The following is a 15092-nucleotide window of genomic DNA, read 5'->3' on the forward strand; positions in this document are numbered from 1 at the left end:
CATGTAGTTTGTTTCTTTTTTTTTTTTTTGTATATCAAAGTGCACTATCAGCTTTGCTGCTTGCTCTACGAACGACAATGTCTCGACCAGCCAACAAGCAAAGCAGCACCATCACCATCACCAGCAGCAGCAAGCAAAGCAAGCATCGAACACAAAAGGATAGGAATGATTAAAATGCACAAAACTATACTACAACTTGCTACATTGCAATGCGAGCAGCAAGCAAGCAAGAGCCCCCAAAGGTGTCTCGTCTGGTAGAGTCTAGAGTGTAGTGGATGGATGGATGGATTGGATACCTAGAGAGATGGGGATGGTTATGGTGATGGTGATGACGATGGCGATGGCTTGGCAATGTGAATGATGATAATAATGCTTATGCCTTTGCTTTACTTTACTTTTGCTTTGGGAGTAGGTACCTACAATCGGTTCACTACGTTTTGTTGTTTAAATTGGAATCGGCGCGGCAACGTCAGTGGCGGGCCGAGCCGGGTTCTCTTCAATATTCCAAACCAACCAAAAACATACAATGCAAGAGGAGATGGAATAGATGAATGGTTGTGGATGTGGTGTGGACAGAGTCGAATTTAGAGGAGGGCCCCCCAAAATAGGGGCCCCCATAGTTCCGGAAAAATATCATATTCCAACAAGTAAACATCGCACAGAAAAACAAATAAAAACCAAAGAATCTACATTATTGAGAACGTTTTAATGTATTTATCGTCAAGAATAAATGTATTTCTACAGATACCGTAAAGAACTAGAGGTGGACAAACGACACAGTTTGAATTTTCGAAAGAAACAACTGGTTTGGGAGATTTTAGGGGTTTTTCAGTGCAAAATTTGGTTTTTGAATTTTAAAGAAATACAAAAATAAATTTCTAAAGCGGTAAAAACAATAGGACCACTACTTAAAAAAAAGGAAATTATTTCATATTTCAATTCTTTTTGTGGTAAAAATCAATATATTGTCGAAAAGTCCTTATTTTAAACTACCGCATACACTTTTCGAATCATTAATTTGATTAATTTGCAACAAATCTTCTCGGTATTGCATAACAAGCCTCTTGAAGTTTTTGCCACAACTCTTCCTTATTTCTCGACTTTTCTCTACCCAATGACTTCTCAACGATCGCCCACAAATTTTCAATTGGATTGAGGTCCGGCGACCGCATAGGGAAGGTCAACTTTTTCTAAAAAATTGGCATATAAAATGCTGATCCATGTTTTCTTTAATCCAAAAAATTATACCTACTCTGATGTCAAGAAAAATACCATCATATACATGATGTTTCTACAACCGTGTTTAAGCTTTTGCCTTATGTACCTATTTCGGTTTGAATTCTGGTTAGTTCCCTGCACCAAAAAAAAATATTAAAGTGTAAAATATTAAATGAGGTGGCGAACACAGGCAGTGCGAAGTTCCCTTCCCAGTGGACCTACCCAAAAATAAAATGTGAATGATTATATTTTATGTCTCATGTGTATTTATTAATAAAAATAAAATTTTTGGTAATATTTTGTACAAAAATTGCATATTCATTGAGAAAATCTACAATTTCACGAACAGAAAACAAGTGAATTCAATTCGATCAGAAAATGTGAATAAGTGAAATGCAGATCACCTAATTTCACTTTTGGCGAGTAAATTCACAAAAAGTGAAATGTAGAACATTTGCGAGAGCACATTTTAAGAGTTATAGAGATGGTTTTATTGTTTTTCCTACACTGTGTATTTAAAAAAATTTTTTTAAAGATGGAAAAACTATAATTTTGGGTGAACAAACATGGACAAACGAATTAGATAAGTTTGTTTCAAAAATGTTGAGGTCGTCGTTCTGGCTTCACGGAGTTTTACTATCATGAAGTCAAATTTTTTAATTTGTTCGTTAGCTAAGTGATCACTAACGTAGAGAAACAAACAGCCTTCTTTAAGACCATAACAAACTTTCTTGAGTTTTCTGCTTTTTATTACCGTTCTTGATTACCTGCTTCAAGGCAAAGTGACGGACCCAAAAGTGTATCAGTTATTCTTTCCTAACGATGGAGCCATCACAAGTAAAGACCCGATATCCCTGCAACGAGTACTTGATGTATAGGTGGATGTTCTTAAAGGTAGTGGGTACCGCATAAGCGCGAAAAAGACAGAATACCTATGCTGCCCATTTTCTGATCCACACAGGCCTATTCCTGACATTTATTTGAATGGTGTAGTGCTTCCCAAGTGTGAAAAGTTTAAATATCTGGGGTCTATGATAAATAACGAAGGTACTTGTGATGACGATATCAATCATCGCGTAAGCGTAGGGTGGATGAAGTGGCGGGAAAATTCTACTATCTTCTGTGATCGAAAAATGCCCCCTAAGCTGAAAGGAAGACTCTACACCGCAGTTGTGCGTCCAGCACTTACATACGGTTCACAATGTTAGACAATGTACAAAAAGGAAGAGAGTAAGTTAACGGCAACGGAGATAAAAATGCTTCGTATGACAGCAAGAGTAAGAAGTACGAAGATCTGAGGAAGCCTTCATGTTAAAAACACCATCTCCCAAAAACTTGAACACGACCGACTCAGTTGGTATTGCCATGTTCAAAAGAAGATCCTGAGAACCCCGCGCAAAAAAGCAATATCATATAACGTTCCAACACGAAATAAAAAGAAAGGTAGACCTAAAAACTCCTGGTACAAGCAAATGCAAAAACACCAGAATTCAGTTGGCCTTAGAAATGGAACAATACAAAACTGAGATCATAACAGCGCCGAGAAAAAAGGAAGAAGAACAAACTTTCTACCATTAGTATCAACAGAGATATTAGTAGGTATTTCATTTCTTCGACTGTCCCAATAAATTGAAATTTCTTTCTCGAGTAAAAAAAATCATAACTTCCACAATTTCTAACTGATTTTGGTGAATAAAAACTTATTTGATTCAGATAATTCTAAAAATCGGGGAAAAAATGTTGTACTTTGAGATTCAGTCCATAAAATCTAGTGCTTGAGCAAAATAAAAAAAAAAAATATTTTCAAAAAGAACAAAAACACTCCTCTGTTTAGAACTGTAAAAAATTCTGAAATTGACTGAAAAATTACTGAGCAAAAAATCGTTGAAAAATGAAAACATTGAAAAACTGTTTTTTGACGATAACTTGAATTTTTGAGGGTCTATGAAAAATTTCAAGTCTCGAAATGTGATGTACTTAGGGCTGCCAGATAAAATTATTATTAATGTCGGGACAACAGGTCTTAAAAGCCGGGACAAATCGGGACAGCAAAATAAAAAATTAAAGAAAATAATACAAAATAATAGAAAATGCATTTTACTTAATTTCTTAAATTTTATGCAAAATTATGAACCAATTATTGGTAAAAATTCCATTTTTTTAAAACTAAACTTAAAGAAAAATAACAACGTCTTCATCCATAAAAAATAAAAATAACTAACTATTTCCATTAAATTTAACGTTGCCTTTTGAAAGAGGAAGTTTATAAAATTGTATGCGATATGACAGTTTTATTTTTAATGTGGACTTTAAATCAATTATTGAGAATGAATAAATTGAATCTAAAATAATGGATCAATTATTTTACTTTACACACGTGTAATAAAAAAAAGGGAAAGCAATGCAAAACATGCTGCAAAAATGTTCTATAGAAAAAAATTGAATTTGAAATCTAAACTAACCTCATTTGCGAAATTATCTCATTTGAGCTCTAGTGAAAACAGGCTACAAGAAAATGTCTAATGTAATTCATTTATTTTCGTATACCCGTCACTTTTATTTTCTTCCACGAAGTTTTCGAATGAAAACGTATTGTCGGGACAAAATCGGGACAGATATCGGGACAGGGTCGAAAAGTGGGGACTGTCCCGCCGAAATTGGGACGTCTGGCAGCCCTAGCATGTACTCAGTAATTGACATGATTTTTATTTTTGTAATAGTGGAAGGGAAGAGAGGGCCTCCACTTTTTTGCTGTCCCAGGGCCTCCATACCTTTAAATTCGGCCCTGACGTGTGGATGCAATGTGGGATAAAAGTGCAAGAATACTGGCAAACCAACAACGAAGGAAACGAGGAAAAACACAGAACTTAAATTCCTGTCTGATTCGTCGTCGTCTTCGTAGGTTTAAGCTCTCCCTTTCCCCCTCTTTGTCCTTCATCAACGTCATTTTACCCTCACTACCTCGTTAACTCGATCAAAACATAAGAAAAAAAGGGCTCTCATGTTTTTTTTTTTTTATTAATTTTTCTTTTTTTTCCTGATTCTATACAAATAAAATAACAAAAATGATTTTGATTTTGAAGAAAATAAAATAAATAAAAGTTTTATTATTTAAAGAAAACAAGAAAGTTTCCCTTTTTTACCTGTTTTTTTCCAATGCAAATCGACACAAGTTCCTGCTCTCGCGATTTACATTTGTAGTAGATTTGTATTATTTTTTGTATTTTCTGTTTGATTTTGATTTTTTCGGAGAAAAAGATCCTTTCGCTCTGTTTGATTTTGTTTTTTTTTTGTTTTCTATTTAGAAGAAGGGAATTCGAATTCTCATGTTTGTTGGCGCGACGAGAGAAGAGGAAATTAATTTTTTAATATTTTTGCATATTTGTGTGTGCAATTTTTCTTCACTCAAAAAAACTATTTCTTTCTCACTCGCACTCATACAATAAAAAAGAGCAAGAGCTTGTTTTATTTTGTTATATTGATTTTAATTCACCAACCGTACACTTTTTATTTTTAGTTTCTTGTTTTTTTTTTTTTTTCTTTGCTTCGTTTTTATTATATTTTTGATTTAATTTTCCGTTTTTCACCGTGCAAAATTTTGGTTGATTGGGAATTTATTTTAAAAATACAAGAAAACACAATCAAACATACTTTCACAGGGTATCTTTTTTTTGCTTGTTGTTTTTACAATTTTATTTTGGGAGAGAGATGCAATAAACTTTTTTTTTTCTTCTGATTTTCTTCTTTAGAATCTTTCAAATTGGCACAAGAGCTAATTAAGTAGGGAAAAACAAAAAAAAGATATGTTTGATTTTATTTTTCTAATCTCTAAATTCACTCAAAAATTGTTCATCATTTCATATACACTGGGAGTGCACTTTTTTTTCGCTCATATATTTTTGATCTGACAGTAGTAGAAGTGGAAGCAAAAAAAAAAATTAACGAACGAACGATATTTTAATGGCCGCCACTTATTGGAAATGGGCGAATTAACTTTTTTTTTTTGACGTCCATTTGAGTTTACATACATAATTCGCGCAGCAAATTGCTATCGACAGACATGTTTTTTTTTGTTAATTTTTTTTTATATGCTTTTTATCGATAATCACAATTTGTGGTGCAATTTTTCCTTATTTAACCAAAGAAATTGTTGCTCGTTGTCGCCCGACATATTTTTTTCCCTGACATACAGTTTTGTTGTTTTTTTTTTCTCTTTCGCTGCAATAAATATTTTTTTACTTTAGTTTCCCGTTCTTTTTTTTAATTTGCTTTTTATATTTATTTCGCCGACACAAAAAAAAAATTAGAAATGAAACAAAAAAGAAATATAAATAATTTTTTTTTTTTTTTGTATTATGGATGAATTATTTGGAAATTTTATTTTGATTTTTCGTTTCGTTCGAATGAGAGATATGTGAAACAAATTTTACTGTTATCATTCACGATTTTTCTTCTTTGAGGGAATAATACAAAGAAGGGGCACCAAATAGACACGAAGAATGGCGTAAAAATGAAAGCACAATTGAAAAAATACACGAAAATGAACGAGAAACGAATACTACACACACATATAATCCATGCACACACACACGTATAGAGATGGAATTGAGTGAGTGTAGTTGTAGTAGAATAAAAGAAGAAAAAAGAACTTAAAATATAAAAATGGGAATAGACAAAAAAAATTAAAGAAAAAAAAAATTCAACGTTGATTTTCTTTTGTGGGTTGGTTTTTTTTTTTTTTTCTTGTCCAACTTCGTCGTCTTGTTCTCTTTTGTTCTCGTTTTTATTCGATTTTTTTTTTCACACATTGAACTCACACACAGATTCAAAGAAGCGAATTCCGATGTAAAATCAATTCGATTTTATATAAATTCTTTATACAATTTTGTTGTAAAAAGTTAACTGGGTATTTTGTTGTTTTTTTTTTTGTTTTATTTTGAGATTGTAAAGAAAAAAAAAAAGAAAAATTTTGAAATTTTTCTTTTTCTTTTTTCAAGTATCTATCTATCCGTCGTCGTCTGTCTGGTTTTTGTTCGTCGTCGGTTCGGTTTTTCAGTTTTTTTTTTTTTTCAGTTCAGTTGTGTAGCTGAGGTTTTTTCTTTCATTTTTCAATTGGTTTTATGTATTGGAGGAAGAAGGAAAGGAAAGATAAAATTGTAAATAATATAGGGAATAAATTGAGAGGGATATTTTTTATACTCCTTAGGATAAAAAGTAATAGATTTATTAATAGGGGGATGTAAGTGAAAACGTAAATTTGAAGAAAAAACTATTGTTTTTGGATAATTTTTGTTTGACAAATTTATTTTATACTTAAAAACGAATTATATATGATGTAAAAGTTGGAAATTATTGAAGTTTCCTTGATTATTCTGCGGTTTGCTATTGTATTAAATTTGTTCTAGTACTTTCATAGAGTAAATTAATAGTAGTAGATTGCAATTAACGAAGCAGTTAGATGGGTTAGAAAGTTAACGTTTATTGGGTAATGTTCACATTGTTTTAATTCGGAATTGTGATGGTTGTCGAGTGCCAAAAAAAAAAATGTATGGAAAGAGTCTGTACCCTTAGGGCCAGTTGTACAAATTGAGGGTTAACCCACGGATCAGCTGAACTCGAGTTAACTCTTGAACCAGGTTCAACTTTGAGTGGGTTGTACAGTAGTGGATCAATCGAGAGTCAGCTGAACCGCAGTTCAGGTTTATATACAAGAAAATTTTAGTATATATATACCTAATGTCACTGTCAGTTGTCATTATTTTATAAGCACAAAGTTCGTGAAAATGTTTTGTCCATCTATCAATTGTGATTTGGAATAAAATACACAAAAAATAATGCATTATTTTGTTGAAAATAATCTTTTGCCACTCCTAATGGCGGCCGGACCTTCATCAAGTGGACTAATCAGGACGAGGAGGATTCTTGGGTGGTTGTTGTATTTGTTTTTTGTTATGTTTTGTTTTATTTTTTTTGGAGAAAATTGTATAATCATTTATAAAAATTAATAAAGTATTAAAAAATAAAAATAAAAGTGGTAAAAGCTATGTTATTATTTAATTTATTAAGCCTGGTACGCTGCTCGCGCTAAATTTTAGCTCCCATACAAATTATCGAAAATTTTTAGCCGAGAATAAAATGGATCCCATACAAGTTATCGATAACTTGTATGGGAATTTTATCTCAGCTAAAATTTAGCGCGAGCGGCGTACCAGGCTTTATTTATAGCCTGTTTTCACTATACCCCAAATGAGGTAATTTAGCAAATTAGCCAAAAAGTGTTTTCACTACAAATTATCTCATTTGGACTGACAAGAAGTGTCAACACTAAAATTTGAATTTGACGTGTAAGGCATATGTTGACGATTGACACATTTAAATGTTTAATTATTCAAAGAATTAATAAAATGGAATAATCCAAAGAGGTTCTGGATAAAGGTTTGTACTTTCTCTAATATAAAATATGTTTATCATTTATATGCATATAAACTTCCAGCCTTTTCTTCTTCATTATTCTGACTTTCTGAGCATTTGCAATCTCGCTGTCGAAGGGAAAGAGAAATCATTACCTACCCAACATTTGGTAATTGTGGCATTATACCGTTTACCCAACCTCGGACATGATTATGGAGCAGGTTGATGCAGATACTCTTGCAAAGGTGAGTTTGGAATGGAAAATATGTAAGACTCAGTCTAATCTTTGTCTTACTCTTCAGCTCGTGACAGCATTAACCAACATCAAACCAGAAAACAAAATGATGCCGTCCCGCTGCTCCAAAACTTTGGCAAAGATCATCAATGCCAGTGAGGACAGACTTTCCTTGGTTATTGGGCTCGATTCCCGCAAGACCAGAAAACACTTTTAAACTTTGAATGCTCCTCTTTTAATGAATAAAAACAAAAACAATTTTTTCGTATTTTTTTTTACGTATAATTAACCTTTTCTCTTTTGGACAAAAAACTATTCAACTAAGGTCCAATTTATTCACACTCCATTAAATTTAAAGTCGCCATTAAAAAAGGGAAATTTTAAAATTTGTATGCGATTTGGCAGTTTTATAATTTTTAATGGAGCCTTTAAAAATAATGGAGAGTGAATAAATTGGGCCTAAGTTCCAAATCTTAATGTTTCTATCGTCACTACACGACAGCAATTGGCCAGCTACTGAAGGATTCCATTTCACACAGTTGACGTCTTGCAGATACGCTTTGTTCACAGCAGTGACCAGCAAAAATGTTGGTCGTTCTTTGATGAACCTTCGTCTTCCTTGAAAATGTAGATGTAATCATCCACACGCCGTTGCTACCCCGGTCTGATGGCACCAACTTATGTCATAAAGCGCTCGTGTGTGTTCCCCAGAAATGGTGCACACGGTTTCGTTGTCAGGTGTATGGACGTCCTTCGTTGCCAGGCAGGTATGCCAGCCAGATCTGGATGGTTTTGTCATAGGAGTAGGAAGCCAGTCGTATACCGAGAGATACAGAAAAGAGTGTTAGCCTTCAAACAAAAGTTGAGCATTTCTTGTTTCATCCTGTAAATTAATATATAAAAAGGATAAATATTAGGTATATTGAGAGAGAAAATTTGCATTTATATTCTTACATCAATTTTTGCTTAGGTTGAATCATTTGCCAAACCACAGTTTTCTTCAATTTCTTCAAAAAATTGCCGAATATTGAGAAATTTGAGGTTCCTTTGGTGGCACTACGATCTGGCATAGTTATTTCAGAATTATAAGAACTTTTATTTACCGACGCCACACAAAATATACACAATTTAATTTTACCGCTATGTGCTATGTTTTTTTTTTTTTAATTTTTTTTTAGATTGACGTTTGGTAAAAATTCATAATTATGACCTATTCACTATGAAATTTTATGAGCGTTCAGGCGATTTGACTTAATTTCCTAGCTAATTTCGTTGAAATGAGATGATAATTATCTCATTTCAAATTTGAAATTTGTATGGGAAATCATCTCATTTCGAACCTCTTTTGGCAAATTTGATTGAAATCTTCTCATTTTCTCTAGTGAAAACAGGCTATTACCATCACAAACTCATCCTAAACAAATAAAAAAAAAAAAAAACACCCCAATCATTTTGGAAAACCATATTAATTTCCACCACCTATTATCTGAACTGTCAAAAAATTCAGATTAAAGTGAGAAAGCAATATTTTTTCCACTAAAAATCACCTGATCCATGGCTGAACCACTGCTAACCCACCAATATCGGTGGGTAACTTCTGATCTTGGTTCAGCAGTGGGTTAAGACCTGAACCTCGATTGTACAACACTGCAAATGAGTTGAACCGAGTTCAAACGTTGATCCGAGGATGAACCACGTTTGTACATCTGGCCCTTAAAGCCTGGTACGCAGCTCGCGCTAAATTTTAGCCAAGATAAAATTTCAATGCAAGTTATCGATAATTTGTATGGGACTCATTTTAGCTCTGCTAAAATTTTTCGATAATTTGTATGGGAGCTAAAATTTAGCGCGAGCAGCGTACCAGGCTTAAATAGATTTATGCAGCCTAGTTTCACTAGAAACTAGATTGCACTAAAAAAAGTGTTGTTTTAAAAAAAAAGCTGTTTCTTAAATCTCTTGTAGCTCAAAACTGAATTTTAAAGGCTTACGCCACTATTATTCTCATAGCCTCATATATGTGCTACAAAAATTAAATCATGTCTGGTGCAGCGCCATGCGTTTTTTCATGCTCGATGACGCACACATTTCATTTTAGAAATTTAGTCAAAAAATGGTCATGAATTCGCATTTTTCGCGGGACAATAGATAGGTGGTGTTTTTTGTTGATCGCGTTTCAGACGCGTTTCGGACGCTGTTTGTACTCGTTTTGGACGCGTTTCGGACGCGTTTTGTACACGTTTCAGACGCGTGTTTTGGACGCGTTTCGGACGGGTTTTGGACGCGCTTCGGACGCGTTTCAGACGCGTTTTGGACGCATTTCGGACGCGTTTCGGATGCGTTTCGGTAGCAGTACGGGTAGAGGTAACGGTACTTTTATGAAAAAAATTCCAAACTGACATATCAACGTTCAGATGTTGAATTTTTTTCATACAAATATCGTTACCGCTACCCGTACCGCTACCGCGTACCCTCCGGTGTGGCCAAGCCTTCAGGCGCGTGTTGGACGCGTTTTGGGTGCGTTTTGAAAGCGTTTCATATGCGTTTCAGACATATTTTGGTCGCATTTCGGACGTTTCGGAACAAAAATAATGTGAATCGACACAAAAATCATTTTCTCACATTCGTTTGTTTCTATAAACAAAATTTTCTCGCCTTGAAACATTTCTGAATCAAAATGCTTGACAGACTGGAAAAATGTGAATAAAACTGTGTCTGTAAGAAAATTATCGAGATAATTTCTCGATTGAACCGCCAAAATTACTCACAAGCAAAAAGGATGCGAGAAAGTAAGATATTTGAAAAAAAAAAAATTGATAATCATGCATTAAATGTGAGATTTTAAGCCTGGTACGCTGCTCGCGCTAAAATTTAGCTGAGATAAAACTCCCATACAAGTTATCGATAATTTGTATGGGATCCATTTTAGCTCAGATAAAAATTTTCGATAATTTGTATGGGAGCTAAAATTTAGCGCGACCAGCGTACCAGGCTTTACTTCTGAAAAAGTGTTCACGGTAGTTAAATTTTGTATCACTTAAATTTTTAAAATAAAAAAAAAGAATATTAAAGAAAAAAAAGAAAAATTTACATGCCACAACTGTGACTTGAACTCGGTACCCTCCACTCGCTGACCGACTGCTCTACTTTCGGACTACCGAGCCTTGGGCTATTTATTGTAAAACTATGTCTATATGACCTTTGATGGCCAAAGGTAAAAATATTTTCCCTTTTTTTGACACTTTCCAATAATTTCAATGGAATAAAAAATATACAGGGTTGCTTCTCACATCGAGATACAGACACAGGTTATATTTCCAAATAGAGAAACGTATGGAATTTTTGTTTCAAAATTTTTCGATGCTAGAAGTTCTCGACTAAGTTACAGAACATAGGCACCATTTTCTTTACTTTTATTGCATTTCATTGTCAAACATTAACAAATAAAAGCGTACTTTGAAAAGATAAACAAGCGTTTTACTGCTTTTAAAGTTAGACGACCTGTTTAACGTTAGTATACTTGAAATCATTCGACAATATCAAAGAGTATCTAGACTCTCGTTTTAAATTTTTTCAGGTCTGACCTCCGCTTTAAAGTAGATTTGGAGTAGGGTTAAATCACAGTACACATGTATACTGTGGGGTTAAATGAAAGAATTGACACTCGCACTTTTCTAAAATAAGAGTAAAACAATGGGACTTTTCGCGAGTAGATTTTTGCCGTGCGACGAAGCTTTTCTACCCGTGTGAACGTAAGTCGCAGGCGATTAAAGTGACAATCCCCATAGAAAAATCCTAGTCGACCGACATATCGTACGGCTAAAGTGTTTATTTTTTTGTTTCCAAGGGGAAAATTGTTGGTAGATAATGAAACACATACATCATACAGTTAAAGAATATTTTTTGTTTTTGGTTGTGTTTTCAACCAAACTACTGAATTTTGCTTTGCAGGGAGGGTACTTTCGGCGAAAAAAATTAAGTAGGTTATTTATCAGCCTTATATAATTTTGCAAAGAAAATGTAACATCTTCCTTAGTTGAAATCATGATTTTAATCTAGTACATTTTTGCTTTTCGAATAAAAATTTCTTAAAAAGAGACAACTACATCAACGTTTATATTCATCTACAAAAGCAACGCAAATAACAAAAAGAGATATCTATATAAATGACTTTCCACCATTTTCCTTTTCGAATTTCGAATTCCACCAAAATGCACTCCAAAGGTTTTCAATCTGTAATTTGTTTTTTTTAATACTGCTTGGAAAATTGAACTGTTCGGTCGTGTGCGTAGTCAAGAGCGTAGGAAAGACAGAAAATACCAAGTGGAACATTTTTAAAAAAATTGTTTATTTTCTTTTGTGTTTTACTTAAAAATAAAAAAAATACCATTATATTTATGTAAATTGTGCAAATTTGCGTGAACTGTGCTCTGAAACGGTAAGTTAAACTTATAAATTTGTTAGGAAAATGTAAAATTTTTAGATTGGGAAAAATTTGTTGAGAAAAGATGAAAGTTACATACATACATTTTTTTTTGTATATATGTATATAGACAAAAATAAGCGTACAAAATAATTAGTGCAACGAATTTGAAATGAAAAATAAAAAAAATTGAAAATAAAATAAAATGGATGCATGCAAAAAGAACGCTGCAAGTCGAAGTTCCAACTCAACAAGCAAATGGAACGGTCGTACCGTAATTTGTGGAAAATTGATAAATATAATTACTAATTAGAATTTCCGCCGCCATGTTGGAATTTGGTGCGAAGTTCTGTTGATTTGTTTTCCATGATTATGCTCGCCATCGCCAGAGGGGGGAATAGGAGTAGTGCTTGTCGCTTTAGTAGGGTTGCCATCATTATTAACATAGTTGTAACTAGATGTATTGCAAGTAAAAAAAAATCACAACAAAAACATTATTGTTAAAAAAAGAGCCAAGTTCTCTTATGTTGAAGTTATGCTGGCACAAAAAGTACTGAAATGTAAAAGTGTACCAAGTTCTAAAGCTAAATAAAATGTTTATTGTTTGATTGGCAATTTTTCAATTAGCTTTAAAAATCGGTAATTTTAAGAAAAATTGTCAAGAGAACAATCAACATTTTATTTATACAAATTTAAAGCCAAGCTTTAGAACTTGGTACACTTTTACATTTCAGTACTTTTTGTGCCAGCATAACTTCAACATAAGAGAACTTGGCTCTTTATTTAACAGTAATGTTTTTGTTGTGATTTCACTACTTAGGTATTGCTGTAGAACTTAAAATCTCTATAACTGATGAACACTCAGAGAAAATGGGCGGTTACCACGCCCCTTTAAAATTAAAAAAAATATTTTTTTGTTTAAACTACCAAGGGTATCATTCTACCAAATTTTAAGGTTCTACGGCAGTTAGAAATGCTCTATAATATTTGATGAAAATGGGTGGTTGCCACGCCCCCTATCCAAAATTCTCAAATTTTAAATTTTTTATTTGGTATAACTTACGAGCTTTACCATTCTACCAAGTTTCAAGATTCTACGATAATCAGAAATGCTCTAAAAAATTTGATAAAATTTAGTGAAAATGGGCGGTTACCACGCCCCCTGGCTAAAATTCTCAAATATAAAATTTTTTTCTTTATATAAGCCACCAGCTCTACCATTCTACCAAATTTCAAGATTCTACGATAGTCAGAAGTGCTCTATAATATTTGATGAAAATTCAGCGGAAATGGGCGGTTGCCACGCCCCCTGGCTGAAATTCTCAGATTTTAAATTTTTTCCTTTATATAAACTACCAGCTCTACCATTCTACCAAATTTCAAGATTCTACGATAGTCAGATATGCTCTATAATAATTGATAAAAATTCGGCGAAAATAGGCGGTTACCATGCCCCCTCAATTGAAAATCTCAAATTTTCGATTTTTTCCTTTGTATACACCACAAGTCCTATCACCATGTAAAATTTCAAGTTTCTACGATGGCAGGAAGTTCGCCATAATTTTGATGATCTGTCAGTGAGTCAGTTACGGTTTTCGCGATTTTTGAAGTCCTATACCTCAGAAACTACTCATCGTAAGAAGCTGAAATTTTGTGAGGAATTTGGGTTGGGCCAGCTCAACAAATGTAGCGAGTTTGAAATTTCTAGCATCTTTTGTGTGGAAGTTAGAGGGAGGTCGAAAATGGCCTGAGTTGTTTCCTGTAAATAAGGGTGTAGTGCCAAAGTTGCTAGAGAACTTGGCTGGGCACTACCGTGCCCCTTGATTAAATTGGAAAAACTTAATTTTTCAAGATTTTAAATTTGGGTTTTTTTCTAAGAAGAACGATGAAGAACTAGTAGGTTATCCTTACACACTCAATCGGATTGATGGTCTATACTCTGTTAAATTTCGAGGTACTTTTCCAGAGGCGAACTCACTTTTATTGGTGATGACAAGGCTATACAATCATTGACCGCCAATGTTTCAGCTAATCTTAATGATTTAAAAACAATTTTTAGTCTGTTTTTAGTTGAGGAAAAAAACAGTTTAAAATTCGAATATAATTATGATGAAAAATAGCACTTACAGGGAAGTCTCTCACCAGACCAGTTACATTTCTGTTGGCGCCCCTTTAGTAAACAATATATGGGTCAAAATCATGGCCGGATGGGCGGGATATTTGAATTTTATATCGACATACTAAAAGGTTTAATAATTCTAAACATATCTGAGCCTACACATCAATTGGCCCTGTTTGGAAGGGTTTGTAGGAAGGGTATGTCGATTTTAAACGTATGTTGAACGTATTGATCAGTTTAGTGTGGAACCACCTTAAAGCTGGATCCACACGATAGCCCCTATTATATTTCAGTTTATGCGGAAATATTTAAAAATTCTTAGCTGTACCAACCTTTTGCATTTGGAACAAAGTAACGTGGTAAGAATGTATTCGTCCACTTTGTAACTGTGGGCCTACTTAGAAACTCGATATCTTTGCTTATAATTCAGGCAAGTGGAAAAAGCCGAAAACCAAAGTGTCTACTCATTATAGAGTTGTTATGCTCATTTTAAATGCCAATTTGGTGTTACGCATAATGTGAAAAAATGACAATGGTTACACTCAGAGAAAAAATAACTATTTTAAAACCGGAATAACTTTCAGAATGCAACTCAAAAGGTCAATGTTGAGTAATTAGGAAGTTGATCAAGAAGTTCTAGGTTGAGGTTGGTCCTTAGAAGTCAAAAAAAGCTAAACATTGAAGAAAGT

At 33.6% G+C, this 15092-nt stretch overlaps 2 protein-coding genes and 2 long non-coding RNA genes across 12 annotated transcripts in view; 2 read left to right on the forward strand and 2 right to left on the reverse strand.

Moving 5' to 3' along the window:
- LOC129907290 (myb-like protein Q) overlaps positions 1 to 4951 on the reverse strand; it is a 119911-nt gene extending 114960 nt beyond the window's left edge. For 2 of the 4 annotated variants that reach the window (XM_055983409.1, XM_055983406.1), the window contains exon 1: positions 4362 to 4950. The gene's annotated coding sequence lies outside the window, so the exon portion shown is untranslated. Of the gene's footprint in view, positions 1 to 4361 lie in introns of all 4 variants that reach the window. The other 2 variants (XM_055983408.1, XM_055983410.1) reach the window with 2 other exon arrangements.
- Positions 4952 to 5448: 497 nt separating this feature from the next.
- On the reverse strand, positions 5449 to 6400 carry LOC129907291 (uncharacterized). Its single transcript, XR_008771001.1, has 2 exons — positions 6036 to 6400; positions 5449 to 5486 (listed from the first exon to the last, which is right to left on the reverse strand). It is a non-coding gene; the product is annotated as an uncharacterized LOC129907291 (long non-coding RNA).
- Positions 6401 to 7447: 1047 nt separating this feature from the next.
- LOC129913416 (uncharacterized) lies at positions 7448 to 8089 on the forward strand. Its single transcript, XR_008772047.1, has 3 exons — positions 7448 to 7653; positions 7712 to 7874; positions 7932 to 8089. It is a non-coding gene; the product is annotated as an uncharacterized LOC129913416 (long non-coding RNA).
- A 4013-nt stretch (positions 8090 to 12102) lies between these two features.
- Positions 12103 to 15092, forward strand: part of LOC129905724 (longitudinals lacking protein, isoforms F/I/K/T) — a 140608-nt gene continuing 137618 nt past the window's right edge. For all 6 annotated transcript variants that reach the window (XM_055981272.1, XM_055981269.1, XM_055981271.1 and 3 more), the window contains exon 1: positions 12103 to 12299. The gene's annotated coding sequence lies outside the window, so the exon portion shown is untranslated. The remainder of the gene's footprint in view (positions 12300 to 15092) is intronic.

Source organism: Episyrphus balteatus, chromosome 1, assembly GCF_945859705.1.
Source record: "Episyrphus balteatus chromosome 1, idEpiBalt1.1, whole genome shotgun sequence".
In the NCBI taxonomy this organism is placed as follows: Eukaryota; Metazoa; Arthropoda; class Insecta; order Diptera; family Syrphidae; genus Episyrphus; species Episyrphus balteatus.